Source organism: Amblyomma americanum, chromosome 6 (genome assembly GCF_052857255.1).
Source record: "Amblyomma americanum isolate KBUSLIRL-KWMA chromosome 6, ASM5285725v1, whole genome shotgun sequence".
NCBI lineage: Eukaryota > Metazoa > Arthropoda > Arachnida > Ixodida > Ixodidae > Amblyomma > Amblyomma americanum.
In genome coordinates this window covers 51,911,074-51,929,419 of record NC_135502.1, presented here as the reverse complement: position 1 = coordinate 51,929,419, position 18,346 = coordinate 51,911,074, and the positions used below count along the sequence as shown (strand labels likewise).

The 18,346-nt window shown below is 46.7% G+C and overlaps 1 protein-coding gene across 9 annotated transcripts in view; it reads left to right on the top strand.

Moving 5' to 3' along the window:
* LOC144093441 (dopamine D2-like receptor) overlaps window positions 1–18,346 on the top strand; it is a 510,329-nt gene that overhangs the window by 226,964 nt on the left and 265,019 nt on the right. For all 9 annotated transcript variants that reach the window (XR_013306275.1, XR_013306276.1, XR_013306273.1 and 6 more), the window contains one exon: window positions 8,065–8,127. The gene's annotated coding sequence lies outside the window, so the exon portion shown is untranslated. The remainder of the gene's footprint in view (window positions 1–8,064; window positions 8,128–18,346) is intronic.

Genomic DNA, 18,346 nt, shown 5'->3' with positions numbered 1-18,346 from the left:
GAGCGAGCGAGCGAGCGAGTGAGTGAGTGAGTGTACTGATGAAGAGAGATGTTTCCTAACAGCAACACGTCCCTGGTCGCGGTTGCATTTGTGAGAGGTTTTACCAGCGCTATCGGGTTTCGCCGGATTACATAAGAAATTGGTTGCGAATGATGGACAACAGGTGATCCGCCTGCGCTTGTATATGAATGGTACGGGAAAGCAGGGAGATGTGTGCGCGTGTTTGGCGAGGGGGAGAAGAGTGACAGAACGATTACAAGAATTACAAATATGTCATGAATGCATAAATTATCAGCCCAGAACCTATTCCTTTGCGTCATTTATTGCAGGCTTGCGATAAGTCCGAAACCACACGCAAATAAATAATGCTTGCTGAATTTCGCTTTCTCACGACAGAAACGTTAAAAGTGAAAGCTCAGCCACTACGCGCACTCCGAGGCTCACATAGTTTAGGTCCTTTGCCTTTCAATAATAAAAATAACTCATTCATGAGAGCTACGATTTTCAGCCTACGCTATTTTTTTATGGGCTCACAGAGGTCTGTTTTTATGCAATCTTAACGTATGAGAGACCGGACAGAAAATCTTCTCCTCTAGACTCACTCCGTCTTGGACTGATATCGCCTGCTTAAACCAAGATGGGCATCGTCCCCTTTTATTATGCGTAATCGGGAAAAAATAGCATTACTTTGTTTTCAGGGCTGTCTTGCCTCCACAAAGTCATGTGAATCTTCAGCTTTCAGTGAGGTACACGGTAATAGATACGCGAGCTTTCTTGCGCCGTTCGATGCGCTGGCGCGGGACGGTACCAGCACGTGCCCGCAAACAGGCTTTGGCAATGTGGTGCCTCCGTATTGTTTCTTTTTTTTTAGTTTGGAGGTATAGCGTCCCAAAGCGACTCGGGCTCGTATTTCGTCGTACTCTGTGACTAGGCGAGTCGTACTGTGTGACTAACATATTAAACACCTGGGATACTTGATTGCCTACTTCGTCTACTTAAACAAATAATTGGTTTTTGGGGGAAAGGAAACTGTCTCATATATCGTTGGACACCTGAACCGCGCCGTAAGGGAAGGGCTAAAGGAGGGAGTGAAAGAAGAAAGGAAGAAGAGGTGCCGTAGTGGAGGGCTCCGGAATAATTTCGACCACCTGGGGATCTTTACCGTGCACTGACATCGCACAGCACACGGGCGCCTTAGCGTTTTTCCTCCATAAAAACGCAGCAGCCGCGGTCGGGTTCGAACCCGGGAACTCCGGATCAGTAATCGAGCGCACTAACCACTGAGCCACCGCGGCTGGGCCTTCGTCTACTTCCAAGGCAGTTTCTGTCGAAAGGTATTGAATTTCTTGCAGTGTACAGAATAAAAATCTTCTTACCAAAAGCAATTTTTTACGCACGTGTAGCGCAAAAAAATCCTTGAATCGAGTTTTACTCGTTTTACAATTTTTTCTTTCGACGGCACTTCGTAGGAACCGCAGTGCAGCACACCCACGTACAGCAGCCATGTCTGTCGCGTGAGGAGCACGAAAACGTTTTTTTTTTTTTGCGATCAGTTTGAAGCTGGCACGAAAATATCGTCCGATTCTAGGCGAAACGACAAAAGGAATCATCCTATCGCCGAAGTGAATGAGGATGTGGCGCGCGTTCCAAATGTCTTTGCTAATGTGGCGTAGAACGGAGCGCAAACTCTTTTCGGAAAGCTTTGTGCCCAATTTTTCATCAAACTCCAAAGTCCCTAGAAAGCAAGCCAATCGAAACTCAATGGTGATTCGACTGGTTGCGCCACTATTCGAAGCTCCGCCCAATTGTATTGGGGCACACAAGAAGCGGTCACGCAAACTGGTCTCGACCATTCCCATCAACCGGAGTGTTATACACGCTGAAACTTTGGACCGCCCCTGAAGCCGCTTTGGTACCAGGGCACCACCTGAGGAGGGGCAACAAATCTAGTTCTTCTTTGAACTCTTGAAGAGGAAGGCGGAGCAGTGAATCGAATGTGGCTTGAATATTTGATTTACGAGTCAATCGTTTTCCCAACCGCGAAGGGTGCGTTCAACGTGACCGCTTTGCTGAGCACGGGTCACCGCGGTGGACGAAACGAAACACGCTTCCGTTTCTTGAAAGTGGAGTGAATAAGTAAATGAGGCTGCCGATGCTTTTTTTTTTCCTGATCCTGAGCGTACTTTGAAAGACAACCCAAATACGAGCGCGCCTAGAATTTTGTACACTCGCTTTGTACTCCGCGACGGACTTTCACGAACGGTAGCAGCCTTGCAAAGAAACTCGATGCGCGTTGCCCAGGCACGATCAAAATTGGTAAACAATGCGCCTGTTTCGTTCGCTGTTCCCAGGTGGGTCAGCTGGTAAAATGTGTGGTACTTCTAGAAAGAACACCACGGCCGCTCTTGTTTGTTCCCGGTTACAAAACATTTCTTCGTTTTTCTCATTTTTTCTCTCTTTGTTTATATTTTTCTTTCTTTTTCATTTCTTTCTTTGTTTCGTTCTTTCTTCTTAGCTGATGCTTCAGCTCGAACAAACACCTAATTTTGAAAAAAAAATGGCTACATTAGTAATGCTGGCCGTGTGATGTAGTGTCTTGTGTGCACTATGGAAATATCAGCCCGCACTTCCTTGTTCGCCCTTACAAAAATTTCTTTACACAATTTATAGACTGTCCATAGACATCTGTCTATAAAGTCTACAGACTCTCTTTATACCGACCCCAGAGAACAGTCTACAGGCTATACGAATCATGTAGACAGTCTATAGACAGTCGATAGATTGATGGCCATACACTTTTAGCAGATTTTTGTCTATATACAGTCAATAAATAGGCAAAATGAAACATCTATAGGAACGCAATAGAGACTATAAGTCTGTAGGCTGTCTATAGACAAAGTTTATGATCCTATCAGTGGCGGTGTGGAACCATAACTAATCTGAGCTACTTCAAGTTTTCCGCTCGAGAAACGAGAAGTAGGACTGAAAACTACTATATTTACTAAGAAAAATGACGAGAGTGAAAAGCATTATGATCCGACTCTGCTCTTCACAAATGAACATTAAACTTGACACAACTCAAGCGAGGATGCACAAACGGTGGGTGTGCACAGAAGTAGATTAACACAAGAGGGTGAACTGAGTTCACGTTAAAGTGAGAAGAAGAAAACCAGACACGCGAACTCAAACGAAGACACGCAGGAAAAGTTAAGTACAACGATATGTTCTATGCCGTAACCAAAGATTTCTTGACTTATTCATGCCCCCCCCCCCTTCCCCCGAAAAAAAATCCCTATTTGCAGCATTTTTTTTCCTGCAGCAGTTTGTGAAAATCACTACATCTTCCTGGCGCTACTTTACAGTAATTTTTTTAAATAATCTTGCTGTTCAACAGGATTAATAAAGGTTACAGTGCGTGCAGGAATTCGCCAAATAAAACTCGTAGAACTTGTTTCTGTGTTCGTTCCCGCACTTCACAACGTACTTCAGGAAGAATGACGCGTGACCAAAGTTCTATTAACGCTTTGCGGAAAATCTAACTGTCCACAGAGTCACCGATGTCACACCTTAGCAGCAGTGATTTAATGAACGACAAAACAACGACAGTGCGAACACGTCATCGGCGAGTTTTGGAATATTTTTTTTTTCTGCTTTCTTGCGAAGAGGGGCCGTGTGAAGCCTTTTGCTATTGTGATGGTAGCAACCGTCGTACTTTGAGAGTGCTCGTAGGAGGCCGCGACGAAAGGCTTACTGTACTGACATAGGCTATGCCGTTCTGTGCCGTTCTTTTCTGTGTTTAGAGCTCAGGTAGGGCTGCGCCCTCGCCATGTTTTCTGTCTATTCCCTAATGTGCATGTGGCAAAAACTAAAAGCTTGCATCATTTTCCTGCTGATTGCTAAAATTTTCTGAAAACACCTAAAGATTCCCTTTTCCTTTAGACCAATTTTTAGGCAGAAACTTACCCGACGAACGAAAAGTTCTCTAAATGCAACATGGCTGCTTAAACAAGAATTTTTATGAACTGCCTCCTTTAACGTGTAATTTAGTTACGAGCAGTCTAAATGTAGATTACATGTATTGTTCCATCATATATCATCTATGCTCTAGAAAGGTCTCTTCCACACCTGACGCGCCAATTTCCTACCTGTCTTTAGAGATTCATTGAATTTTTATACCAAAAGCTAGACTGCGCGAGTTAGCCTCAAGAGAAACGTATAGTGAAGGGCTCCGAAAAAATGTCGGCCCTTTAGCTTCTTACATCAGCACGCGTGATTACTTTTGTATGCTGCTTTCACATGAAATGCGGACGCCGCGGCCATGTGTTTAATCCGCCAAATTGCGCCTAAACGCAAAACGTCGTTGACAATAGGCCACCATTCCGGGTGCTTTATTTTGAGCACGTAGAGGCGTTTGTGGCCCTCCGCTCAAAATCACGTCTCCTGCTTTATTGGTTTATGACGAATAACCCAACGTTTTGTAACCCTTTACCCCCACCCCCTCTCTCGCGATTGCGGAAGTGTTCCATGCATAGGAGTAAAATTGGGCAGACGTTTGAAAGATGGCCGTCTTAGCGTTGCCCACACTTGGCAAGTGAATGGTCTCAACAAAAAACGCAAGCGTGCCAACTTCGAGTCCTTCCTTCGTTTTAGTTTCATCCGTTACTTTTGCATCAAACTGTCTGGCCGGGCGCAAGCAGCGCCTCATGTTTCTTGCTTATTTTACCTACACTGAATTCCTGGGGTCCGTTTTCGTACTTTTCAGCGTCTCCAGCTTCGATTCGATACGCTTCCTGCAAGGAATGACACAAAAGACCGAATGTCGAGTCCTCGGCTCCGCGGAGGGTCCGTGAGCAAGAAACAGACGTTCGCTTTCTTTAACCACCCCATAGCCGGGTGTGGGCAGCGCAGGGGTGCTGAAATATGAGCGTAGTCAAAAAGCACAGACAACGGCAAAAGCCAGCCGTACAGCACAAGCAAGGGCAGCACCGGCAGTAGTTGTGCTCTCAGTATTGCAGAAACACAATTTCTCCGCGCATGAAAGGCGAAGGCGAGGAGGTTTTCCGAAATGTTCGGGATTTCATTTTGGAGAGGAGGAAAGGGGTAACGTTGTTCGAGAGGCACGACCCGTTCCCGGGAACGTACGGGCGACACATTTCTCCAATGCTGCCCGCATAATATATATCCTGTTCCCTCTGTTTCGCTTTTCTAAGTCGATGCTTTTGTTCTCATAAAACTTGGCCTTTCTGGCACCCTTTAGCTTGCGCTGGCTCTGTCACGAGCGCTTCTGTGCTTTTGCTGTCTTGATGTCGCCTCTCGAGGAAACATTCTCCAAACCGCCGCCACATGCCGCGAGCTTATTCAGATTTTTTTTTTTGTCCTTTCGATTCTTACGCAAGTATGCTAGCCCAGTCCGCGTGACTCCAAGCGCAGGTTAGGCGAAGAGCGCCGGCGTTTTTCAATGGTCAGTTTTTCAGTGGAATGCCTAAATTCAGTTTTGACCTGAAAATAACAAAAAGGAACAGAGCGCCTGCTGCGTTGACAGCACTGGCTGATGAAGGCCCTTCCTTCAAGGTGCTAGTAACTCCCTCCACTGCGCAGCTTCTCACTTTCATTTAAATCCTTTGTATTTATTCCTCGCCCATGAATCTGGGTGATTGCGTTAGACTCGCTCATTGCTTCGATTCAAATCCTAGTCGCGACTCGAATTGGGACTTCGCAGCGAGGCTAATAGACCAACGCATCAGGTGAGTGAAAAATCGAAAAGGTGTGTCGTCGTTGTTGTGGCCCACTGTTGAAATGACACATATCCAGGGCAGGCAAAATGCGTTGTGTCATATTTCTTCTCTCTTGCTCTTTCTGTTCTTCTTTTTTTTTCTTTTTTCCTTCATGGCAATCGCGAGAGAATGTTGTAAACATTAGACGGACCAGACAGGATCTGCGAGCTTATTTCCGATACATCTGTGGCAGTAGGTTCATTGTTCAGCTGTCTGCTCGTCACCTCAGTGAGATATTGACGTAAATAAGCTGGGGGTTGTACCTACGGCTAAAAAATATGACTATAAAGCTTTACCTTGGCCATCATAGTCTCTCATTTTGAAGGTCTAATAGCTGAGGTTATGCAGGATATTTCATATCTTAAGTACAGATTTGTCATAAAAATATTATTGTGCCTTTAGATAACTGCCTTTAAAGGTTATCTGCACAAGCTGATGCCTCGTTCAAGAACGTTTGCAATAAATAATTTGTTATTTACCTAGCATGTTCTGAAAAACTCTTGTAAAAAATTGTTGCATTGCATAAATTGGTGAAGTCAGCTCAGTGGTGAAATCATGCTTTTAAAAGAGGTCAGAACAGAGGGCTCCGTAATTGATTCCAAGCGGTAATTGTCTTTGCTGCGCAGAGACAACCCAATTTCGCCGAAGTTGAATTTTTAATTCTCTGCCAGTGTAAATGCGGCAGATGTTGTATCCTCGTGCTGTGCACTTCACTTCAGCAGCAGAATGTTTCGGCACCTTCCTGAGGAAATCAGAAGCGTAGGATGAGCACAAAGACTCTATAAAGAACTACAAAAGTGATCATTTAAACTGACCTCTGATGCAAATAGCGCTGCCTTTTCTACTCTATCTTTAGATCAGATTACTGATTATTATTATCTTTTTATTCTGGTAATGCAGAGTTCCGGGATTGACATTCCTCCACATTTGATGCTTTAATTTGATCGATGTCATTCTGCCTAGTGGCATTGTTATCATAATCATCATCATCATCATTTATTGGCCCTTAATGACCCCCGGGAGGGGCATTACATAAGGGGGGGGGGGGGGCGGAACATCAAACACAACAACGTAGGTCACTGTCAAACATTGTCACAATCAGTGATCAGCAGGATATATACACAACCTTTAAATAAGCATCAACAAAGCATGAAAACAGCAAAAGTAAAGTAAACAGAGGCAAACAGAAGCAGGAAAAGAATTTCTCCACATCCTGTTTTCAGCAGTTTTTTTTTTCCACCCACAGTAGTTATAACGGCCAAAAAATTTATGTAAAATGTTTCGGAGAGCACGCACACATAATTTGCTGCAGTTAACTAAACGCTTTCTTTATTATTACTCAGCTCTAACTCTGGCAAATGGTTCTTCTCTCCCTGCTTCCTTCAGGCGATAATTTGTTGTGTATAAAATATGTCGTCCTGTTTGCACTTAAATTTTAAAAAATGATTTGTTTTCAGTTCCATGTTTGTTTTCACCAGATCAATTTTTTGCATGCCTAATTGAACTATACAAATTAAGGGGTGCGTTCTTATGACGTGTAAGTCGAATGACGCTGCGTTCTCATCTTTGTCTTCACTTTTTCATGTCCTGCGCCGCAAGAAACGTTTACATAGTCTGGCTTTTCTCAACATCATTGTGTATTCTTGTTGAAATGCAGTCGCCTCAGGGACGTTTATTTTGGCTCCGAAGGTTCTGCTACATCTAGTACGCGCAGTAATTTATCTTCCGCAGACATGCGTGCTTGAACTGCAGCCAATCCATGCACCAAAGCGAACGAGAGCGTACACTAAGCGAAAAAAACCAAGCCAAGTCCAGTGGGTGTCGCAATAAACGAGCGGAGCGTAATGTGTGCTTTGTCGAATGCGATCGCTTCTGTCTACTGCAACATGAGTGATTGCATGAATGTTTCCCAATTATTAATATTTATGCAGCGCATCTCGTTCAGTGACGGACCACTAAGTTAGTATGCGCAGAAGAAACAATAAAGTTTTTTTTTAAGATTCACATGCTCCAAACGGGCCTGAAGGTCAGTAATCAGTTTGCTTCTAGGTTCTGTGCACTCCATTCTTAATCTTATTTTTTTTCGCTTGAAGTTACGATGTTCGTTGATTGTATAAGTTAAGGAAAGTGAGTAAATAGTGCTGGTGTGTCAGTCGTCTCCCGTCGTGAGGTCAGCAATAGCAACACCGGTGTGCAGCAGCTTTTGTCATTCTTAGCGCAGTATTATTGCTCCTGCACCCCACAAAATTGGAGGTGGCCTTCATTTCAAACTGACGACATTTTTCTGCAGGCACCTCGACTGCGGCAGTGACATTAAAAGGGGACAAAAGCCGGGAGAAGTCAACGTGCGCTGGTAAGTCGCAAACTCGCATATTTTTTTTTTCCCCAATATATGCCTTGTTTCTATTGCCTAGAGGTATTTGCTCTGTAAAATGGAGGCGTCATATCGCATCAGTTATGCACGGTCGCTCGCGGGATGTGGCTTTTCAAGAGGGATGCATGCGCAACGAGTCGCATATACAGTTGAACCTTTAAGCTTGAGTCTAGAGAATAGGACGCTGTACGGTGAAAAATAACTACAAGGACGTCTATATTTCCACACGCTATATCACTGATCTATCTATCACTGATCCACCCTATTTTATAATACGGCTTGGTTGTTTGAAATCGTAGTAAGCTTCGACATATAAACAAATTAGAAAAGAAATGGCAGTCTGTTTTGTATTTCACAGATATCACATATTTTCCACCCTCTGTTCAGCTGTCTGGTCTGCGATCTAAACTTGCACTAGTGTTAAGTTGTTCCGCAATGTCGATCCTCCTTGGAAACGGGGTTCGTTTGGGCGCGACATTTTGCATCAAGGAGGCGTAGGCGTACTTCTTGTCACAAGTACAGCTAGTTTACTTGCAGGTATTTACAACTTATTTACGCATATCGCTCAGGGCAGTGGCTATCGTCAAGAACGATCAAGAGCGTCAGGTCAGAGTCCGCTCCACACGCATCCTTGTCAGCCTGATTGACCTAGCTAGCGCACAGACTAGTGGTCTCTCGTTCTTTGAAACGGGGCCAGCACCGAAACTGACTCTGTCCGCTCTGTCTGCTCAATAACTCCAGGCAGACCCGAGTCGATTCTGCTCTCTCTGAGTTTATTTTCCGAGTTTCCATACTGGTGCCAGAACACCTCCTTAACTCAGTTTGCCCAACATTGTGGGGACCATTTTTGTGACCAATCACATCTGAGCTTCTTATAGAGCCAATCGGAGGATTTTTTTTTTTTGAACGAACCAATGACACCCCGTTGTCCACGAGGCTGCATTACAAAGCCGGTAAGCATATCCGTTCATGCTGACAAAACACAGCACAAACGCACATAAAGACATCAACGGTAGAAACAATACTATCACGTAGCCGGGGCCGCGCATGCTGATATGTGGCTGCACTCACCCTTTCGTGTCCGTCTCTGGTGTATCTGTCTAGTCGGACGGTGCGCCGTCGGACTGACACAAATCACGTCCCTCCCAATTTTTTGCACAAGTTTATTAACTCTCAGGGATTTCAGTCACTTGGCAACAATTTACATTTTTTTTCTAAACCGTCATCATTAAAAAGCTACCGCGAACAAAAGGGTTAACCTTTCAGTCCTGGTACTGCCTTGTCGAAATAGTTTTTTTTTTCTGCCATATAAAGAAATTTAGAACTGCCTTCCTGACCTTACTCGTGCTCTGTCATGATAAGAATTTCTTAGATTCTGGTTTTTATAGCTGACATGTTTTTACTCACGTTTTCTGGTGCTTTCATACTGTCTCATATGCTGATGATTGTTGCCATCTGTTTGTGAAATTTTCGGCTCCTCTGTATGCCCTCATGCAAGGCTGCAATATGCAAAAACAAAAGAAAATTTGTGATGGGAATGTTTATCTCACTTTTTTAAAAGCCTTTACACTGCTTTTTCTTGGGTGAAGTGAGATAGGGTAAACACTTGCAAATGACAGTCTACGCGCCTTGAAACTCAAATTAAACTGCGCTAGTATTTAGCTTCCGCGACCTAAAGTCATCTCATTTTGCTGTTTCTGTTTTAATTGTACTCTTCCCGTTTCATTTGTTGCTCTTTATGCATGGCAGTGCGCACACTTAACCTCGCCGTAACGAAGCTAACTAAATACGCTTACTAAGCAGAAGCCTTTGCGAAATTCTGCCAGAGAAGGAGACGCAGTAAGCATGCAAACAGTTTAAACAACTCTTCAGGCTCGGCACAGAGACGAGTTAAGCAGACAGAGTCGTTCCGAGGTGCTTAACTGCTGTCTTAAATGGGCTTTGCTCAGAGCGCATTACGTACAGGCGCTGAACATCTGTTCACAACTCCCTCAAAAGGAGCAAGACCGAAGCCCAAGTTTGCAAACGCAAAGCTCCACTCTGTAATGGCTCCTGAGAAACTGCCACTTTCGTCTGCTGGGTGCGGCAGCAGACGACGGCATCTGAATCCCGAACGCGCACTTCTCAGCATTCACTGGGCCTTCTGCCAAGTGTGGCTCTGCTAAAACGACAAAGGCAAGGAACGCATATAACTACATGCAAAAGAGAAAAAAAATATCCACTGGAGACGGGGGGGGGGGGGGGGGTGCGGCGGGGAAAGGTTGCAGCGGGTTGAACGGGAACGACAATAGGCAAGCCTAAGTGAATAGGATACGAAGAAGAGGAAGACTTAAAAAATTCTTATCGTTAGAGAAAGTTCTCTCCCCCAACGTTCCGCGTGGATTCACAGCAGGGAAGTCTCCTTTATCGGTCCCCTTTATGTGTGCATGCGCTCTGACCGAATTAAACTGGGCGAAGCGGCGAGCACTACTTTCCAAGCAGAGCTTTTGCGCTGCACGGCTACGGCTTCCCGAACCGTGCATTTCTCGGATTCGACAGCGTAGAATTGGACTTAGTTCTACGCAGCAAAGCAGTTTGTGGAATGCAGGGAGACAAAAAGATGAGGGCCGAACGAAATAACGAAAAACGGTAGAACCAACTTGTCCCTCACAATTACTTCACTCGTTTACTTTGTCAGCGGGCCCAAGTAGCTGGGCTCGGCGAATAAATGCACACAAAACGCAACTAAACTACAGCGTTGCGTTGCTACTTGACCACAACAGTGAAGGACTGAAGCGGCAAATCAATCAGCGTGCGATGGTAACGGTTCCGTGAAATGTTCACCGAACAGTTGGACAATGCTGAAGGCAGATAGGTTTCTAACAGAGAGACGGTCGAAGGAGACGTTGTTCTGTGCGGGCTTGCTTGCTGAGCAGCGGTTTTAAAAAGGGCTAGAACAATGGAAGCTCTTGGCAGGTCGTCCTGAATTCGTTCTTAGCCAAGTAGAAAGGCAAGACTCTAGTGGGCACCGCGCTCCGACAAGGGTAGATTTTTCTCCGCGTAGAAGCGGCGAGCGGGGAACGACGATCCGAACGCCCTCTGTTAAGGGCACTCTACAGCGTGCCGTAGGTGTCCTTTTAACGACGAGTGCCCCTAATGGATACCGTGCGCGGGCCAAGGTCGCCCATGAGCGTGCACTGTTAAGACGCGCAGAGGGGATGATAGTTCGAGGTGAATGAAAAGGGAAATTAGGAGCAGAAGGTGATTAAAGGGAAAGGAAATGTGGCGGGAACTGTTTCGCTCTGGGTAGCGCGTGCCCCGAAGGAAGACAATACGCCAGTGAAAAGGACCAATGGGAGGAGACAGGAACAAAGGCCAGTACACAACACGCATGCAGTATGGGGAACCTGCACTGCCAAGGTGGCACTGAAATTGCTCCATTCGGTGACTCAAAACTGCTTTTGTCAGCCGCTTGGGCCGCTGCAAACGCGAAAACACAGTCTGCGCGATTAGGTACCCGCGTCTGGCTGACAGCATTCGTTGCCTAGCTGCTCTTGGCGTAGCCCAGATAGCTGACACACGGCACGTGCGCCTTCGACAGAGCGCGGAGGCTCACGCCAATAAGCGCCTGAAGGTGGCGCGGGAAAGTACTAAGAGTACTACCCAAAAATGCTTGCTCTTTTCGCTAGGCAGTATGTTATGGCGCTGCAATCGGCACCGCAAACTTCAGCGCAAGTTCCCCATAGTGCGTGTGCGGCACCGTCTCATGTAGACGGAAGTTTGGAGGCCCTGCGTGGCTCACAGGCATGCACGTGCACAAGACCCAACCAGTATCGAACACGCTGGCACGCTGCACGTCAACAGTGGACCTTCTTTAGTATGGAATAGTTCCCTGTTTTCTTAATAAGAACGCAAGACAGTAAATGCCATTGCATGTTTATGACTTCTTTGTTTAGAGCTAAGGGTCCGTTGTTACGTGTCTTTTATGTTTTCGCAACTCCCCATCGACTTGCCAAAAGACTGAACATAGTCAACTGAAGTTGAAGGTATGAACTTTATCGGCGGCAAATCTCTTTGAAGTGATCGTGGTTTACATTCTCTGCATCACTCAAGACATTTTTCTTTTCTCAGTGTACTGTGAACAACCTCCCCGTTTTGCCTACCAACCTTTCCAGCTAATCAGGGCGAGCAGGAAACAGAGCTTGCTCCCAAAAGGCACACAGGGTGTTATATTTGATTAGGAAGTTAAGTGGGCATTAATATCAGAGACAGTTCTATCGTTCGAGACTAGAGCAGGGAGATTTTCACTGACAATCGTGTCTTGAAGAGCCTGGCTGGGTATAGAACGAAAAATGAAGTTAAATTTCAACACGGAACAGAATATAGCACCAATAAACGTGTTACCATTAGCATTTCTGAGAAAAACTGGAGGTTTTTCTTTCTTTCAAATGCCCTGCCCAGAAGTAGACTAGTAGTACTCTGGTGAAACCAAGCAAAGTTTTGCATCCCATTATTTTTCTTTACATCTGTGGAAATATGGGGGGGGGGGGGGGGGCAGCTCTCCGCCCCCGCACCCCCACCACGCGGATGCAGCGTTCCCGCTCGCTAACTGCGAAGAGGTTTGTGCTCGAAGAAACAAAGGGAAGGGACGACAAAGCTCGAACACTCGTATGCTATTTATTACACTTGCAATCAATACACAGAGCGGGCCAGCTAGCTACAAAACATCAACGAGGCATTCCTCGGAAATGGAAGGATACGTAAGAAGGACTTCTGACTTACCGGCTGAGGCAGGGGCGCGACTTCGGAACGGAGGTATTGGCGGCGAACGTTTGTATGCGCCGACAATGGCGGCCGGGTTTTCCCGTGCGCGCCGCATTCTTGGGGCAAAGCCATTCCCAAGCATTTGCGCGGGAAGGTGGCGAGAGCGCGCGTTTGCTGCGCTCGCTTCGCTGCCTGGAACCAGAAGTCCAGCGGCAAGGCACGACGACTATCCGTGCGCCGGCCGCGGATTGTGGCCCGCTTATCGCGCAGGCTACTTTGAAGACAGCGTTTCTAACGCTTGAGCACGAACGCCCTCACACTAACCTGAAATAAAGCCGCTTACTGTGGACGCACGTACAATGCACCGTTTCATAGATACCCCAAGAACGTAAATGACTTCGTACGGCTCAAACACGGATCAACTTCCAAGGGAAGACGCGGGAGTCTTCAACGCACAAGTTTCTAGTTTTTGAACATTTCATGCATTGCTTTTCTTTCCCGGGCGGCAGTGTTGAAAATTACACTCCCGTACTAACAACGCGAGAGCGCTTGTTTTCGACACGTTTGTCTTTTTTTTTTCGCGTTGACCACATATTTTACCCGACCGTACACAAATATCACTCGAAACATGTTGCGTATTGTTCGGGGCCACAAAAAACATCGAATCCCCGTAAAACTAAACGCGCAACCATGCGAAACTAACTGCTAGTCAAAGCGCACAAGGCTTGGGCGCGTCCTTCGCCAACTGCGCACCGACCGGGGTGGGGGGTGCTCGCACCACGACGCGAGCAGGTAGGCGTACCTTTCACAACTGCGCCATATTGCGCCGGCCGGCGTGCTAAGCGTAACTGCTTGAAATGCGGCGTAGCTTGGCAAAAGCTAAACGTTTCTCACTTTGCCACTTTCGGAAACAGCAGGAGTGCCACGTACCGTGCGAGAACAGCGGGCGGGCCACGAAGCGTCCGCGCCTCTTCACGAAGTGCTTAATTCAAGGCACCAGCCGGCGTGGTTTAGTTGGACTAAAAAAGTATTTCTCACCTCGCCGTCGACAGAAACCGCACGAGTTTCGCGTTGAGGACCAAGACAGACGCAAAAAACACTGAGTCTGCGAGCTAACAAAGACGCCGCACGCTCACAGGCGCAGCAGCGCAGACGAACATCTCCTGGTTTAGTTCTGCCTCCTGCCCATCAAGCTGCTTTGTCGCCGCCGGTAGCTATGTTCCCCGGCAGCCCGCGCGCGCGCATGCGCATGCGCGCTAACGCTGATGGCGCCACTAAACAGAGGAAATAACAACTAATCTCTTACGCAGTTCCTGGGGCCAGCTTCCGCCGAGTGTCCGTTCTTTATAAATTTCGTTCTCTATGGGGAACCTGTCGACCACAACGGCTGCGTGGGAGGCGATGCTTATCACGTAATTTTTCCTGCCCTAAGTGAGCCCGGGCACACTGCCGCTCAAGGATGATTCTTGCCGCGCATCAACTGGACACCCGGCATTGTGGATAACTGCATATGCGCCTAAGTGGAGCAGCTATGCGTCGTATTAAATCAGCGCGATTGCGGCGTGCTTTCCGCAGCATGTTGCAACTTTGAATTTCCTGTAAAGGCGCTGTGTAAGACTTGACCATTGCGGTAAATTTACAAAATCGATGCCGTATAAGAAGATTGTTGCAGCGGTCTGCCGCCTTTTCCAATTTGAAAGACATGGCCAGCAGCTTCTAAATCGTCAACCTGCGCACAGTAGCAAAAGGAGGGCCAGAGGGAGTGAGTGAGTGAGTGAGTGAGTGAGTGAGTGAGTGAGTGAGTGAGTGAGTGAGTGAGTGAGTGAGTGAGTGAGTGAGTGAGTGAGTGAGTGAGTGAGTGAGTGAGTGAGTGAGTGAGTGAGTGAGTGAGTGAGTGAGTGAGTGAGTGAGTGAGTGAGTGAGTGAGTGAGTGAGTGAGTGAGTGAGTATGTGAGAGAGAGAGAGAAAGGGAGATTGAGTTAACATTGTTTTAAGAAGATAACCTCAGCTCACAGCGTTCTTCTGAGTATCTACCATGACTACTTCCGCGCGCCAAGGCCCGGGCCCTTTCCAGACTTCCACCACGTTCCACTGCGTTTCCAGGCCACCGCAATCCTCAACGCGCAGCGTCTCGAAGCAACCGACGTGTTTCTCCCCGAGTATCGATGCGAAAAAAAAAAGAAGGCAAACAGAGAAGTGGGATGAGGGATCAAGCGAGGAGGTTGCGGGGTACCGATTTCCAGATACGACAGGCGAGAGCGGGCAGATCCCTGCAGAGCGCTCTCGCTAATCCCCTTCCCAGAGCTTTGCGGCGAAGCAGCTCTCGCGCGTACAGGGGGGAATCCGCGAGAGGGGACGTCCTCGTTTGTCAGTACGAATTCGGCGCCACTCGGCGGAGCAGATATGAAATTACCCGCCGTAGAGCCCCATGTGACGGCTTCTCACGCCGCAGTGATCACGGGTCGGTCGATACGCAGCGGGAGGTGCGGTGATAACCCCCGTCTCGCCCTCTCAACGGTGCTGGCCAGCGCTCTCGCGGGGATCTTCCCCTATCGGCGCAGTTGGACATCGAGGGCAGCGTTTGGCTGCTACACCTCAGTCTTAGTTAAAGTAACCATGTTTAATCGCTCGCGCTATTCTCTCTCCGCTTTTATACATATTCGATAACTAGGCTTAACGGAAACGGCGGAGCTCGAAATTATGCGGACGACAGCCAGAGTTACGCCGAGAGAGAACTACGAGGACCTGCAGCTAATCGATGAACTAAAGCTTGTCTTTTCAGTATAATTTCAATTTTCGGTATATTTTCAGATTCCTATTGTTTGCAAGAACAAAAAATACAATTATTTTATTTTCCTTGCTTCTACAGTCCAAGCCGAAAAAAACGCAACCCAGCGAGTTCGGGTAGCTCTCAAGAAACCTTAAAAAGTAATCAGTGGGAGGGAACAATTAACGAGCAGAGCTTTTTCATCTTTCACTGTCATGGACAGCAAGGCATTCGGGAAGGTTAGTACAGGTACTGTAAGTTCGTAATCAGAACAGTTTATTTTTATTTGAAGCGGCCTTCTTGGAGTTAAATCGATGCACTCATCTTTTGCGCCACTGAACGTGAAGTGGGGGCGTAAAGAGTGGAAGTTTAAGAAAGCACGCCAGGGCTGGACCGGTGCCTGTTATAGCAGCACTTGCATCTCGTGCATTCGTCCCTAACATGTGTTTTTCGCTTGTGTTACCTTATTCAAATATTGATAGAAAAAAGACGCTTCAAACAAAACCCTGTCGCAGAATTATAACCACTCCTGCAGGTGCACAAAAGTGTGTGTAGCCCCCACTGGTACTCGATGTTTACTCTAGTTTCTCTTCGGAATAAAGTCTATTGCAAATATATATGTTTCGTTGCTTTAAAAGCAGATCCATAAATATAGATAGAGTATGTTTTGCTGCCCCGAGTTCTGTGTTGATTCAAGTTTGGCCTTCAATAAACGGAGGGGTGCAGGGAAGTTAGTTTAGTGGACAAACAGCGCAATTTCTTCATCCAGTCCGCATCCTGTGTATAGGTCCGCAGGGCTCAATTATTGTTGAAAAACAAAACATTTCATTAGTTTGTTCGCAACTGCTGCTGAGTCCGCGAACCCTTAAAAGCCTGGAGACGCCATTCTTTTTTGTTGTCTTTTTCTTTCATTACGCGCACTTTTAGCTCGAAAGCACTACTTCACGAGCTCTAACCGGCTCACGGAGTTTGTGTGAAGCTTGACCTTGAGGGTGACCTTGGCCAAGCCTTAAATGCAGAAATAAAATAAACATTTCCGCGACTGGGATTCAAAGCCGTGCCGACGCGAACAGATCAGCTTCGCTGGCCGCTGCACGAGAGCACTCTGCTATCGCCGCAGCCAATCACGCCTCGTGTTGAATTGCAACCCACTCTTGCGCTATGCATTGCACATCGCCGTCTTCATCAACTAATACTAGTACTATCAAAATAATATCGCCGCCAGATGTGCCGACGACCCAGCAAAGCAAAACCATGAGCCAACCACACTAAACACATGCTTTCGCACAACTACTCGGCTTAACTACGTTTTAACCCTGCCACTTTATCTCAATCAGTGCGAAATATGATGGAGGTTCAGCTCCCGTAATTAATCAGCATTGCCCTGGCTCTTAGAGCAAACGCGGTCTATCATTGCTAGGTCTGCAAAAGGCCAGATTGCGGTGTCTTCACACAGGGTTTTTTTTTTGCAATGCAGTCTTCTCTATCGGTCAATTAATTCATAACATTGCTTCCTTTCATGAGAGGCGAAACACAGAGTGGCACATCGCATTGGCCACTTGTGATACCTGCCTGGCTACGCGCGTGCCTTAATAATTCAGGCACCAATAATATGCCACGATCTTTATATTCAAATTGTGTTTCAGGGAGTAAACGCGCGATATTCCGCGAATCAAGATGGTTGTTCTTGCCAGTTATCACGCGTGCAAACAACAAACTGCGTGCTAACAAGAAACGTGAACGCAACGCCAAGTATGTCCGTAAAAAACCGCTGTATAGTTGAATTGTGTTGGGCCAGACAGGTTATATGTGATTTTAAAACAAAACTTCTCTGCTGTCCACACCTGTAGATGGGCCTCACAGGGTCCAATAAACGTGTATAGTCCGCAGTCTGTGTCCCGAAAATTACGGTACTTCCAGTCGCCGGAGTAGCATAGTCGCCTGCACACACATCCTGGGACGAAGTTATGTATTGTTCATTGGAAGCTTGCCAAGTTGAGAGTTAATAGATAGTCGAAGAAGAGATGTTTATTATTTTTTTAATAAAGTAATGGAGTTCGTTGTTTGTCCTCTCGTGGAGAAAGATTCGAGCTGCCAAGCAATTCGGCCGCTCGAAGATTGTCAGTTTTTCGCTACTGTTTCTTTTTATTGTCTCCCTCAAGGTCACTCAAGGTCACGAGTTAATTTGTTTTTATTTCCAATGCGCCCTCTTTAGGCTACACAAGGGCAATATGTGTGGATTAAAAATAACCATCTACACTTCACCGAAGAGACTCACAGCTACTGCGTAGAAACGGAACAACTTCACGTTTCTGCCTAAGCAGCACCGAGGCCTTCATCGTTTTCGCGGGCAGCGTACGAGCGGATCGGAAATGCCCCCTTTCAAAATAACAAAAAAAAGATACTTTAGTGGTCAGACTCATCCATTACTTTGGGGCGTAAATCTTCAAGTTCTAGCTGCCATCGTTAGCATCACTCTTAAAACTAACTACACTGTAATTTGCGCATATCAGGGTAACTTGTAAAGCGTTTGCGCTCGGCACAATGGAGGCCTAGGAAATTCTCGTCCGGTGCAAGGAGCGCTGTTCGCGCTGCCTGTCAGCCGCCCCCAAGATGAATGGTGAGAAACGGGTCTTTCTATCTGCTTTTTTCCTCATTCTCTCTTTTTCTCTGCCACCGCGCATACTC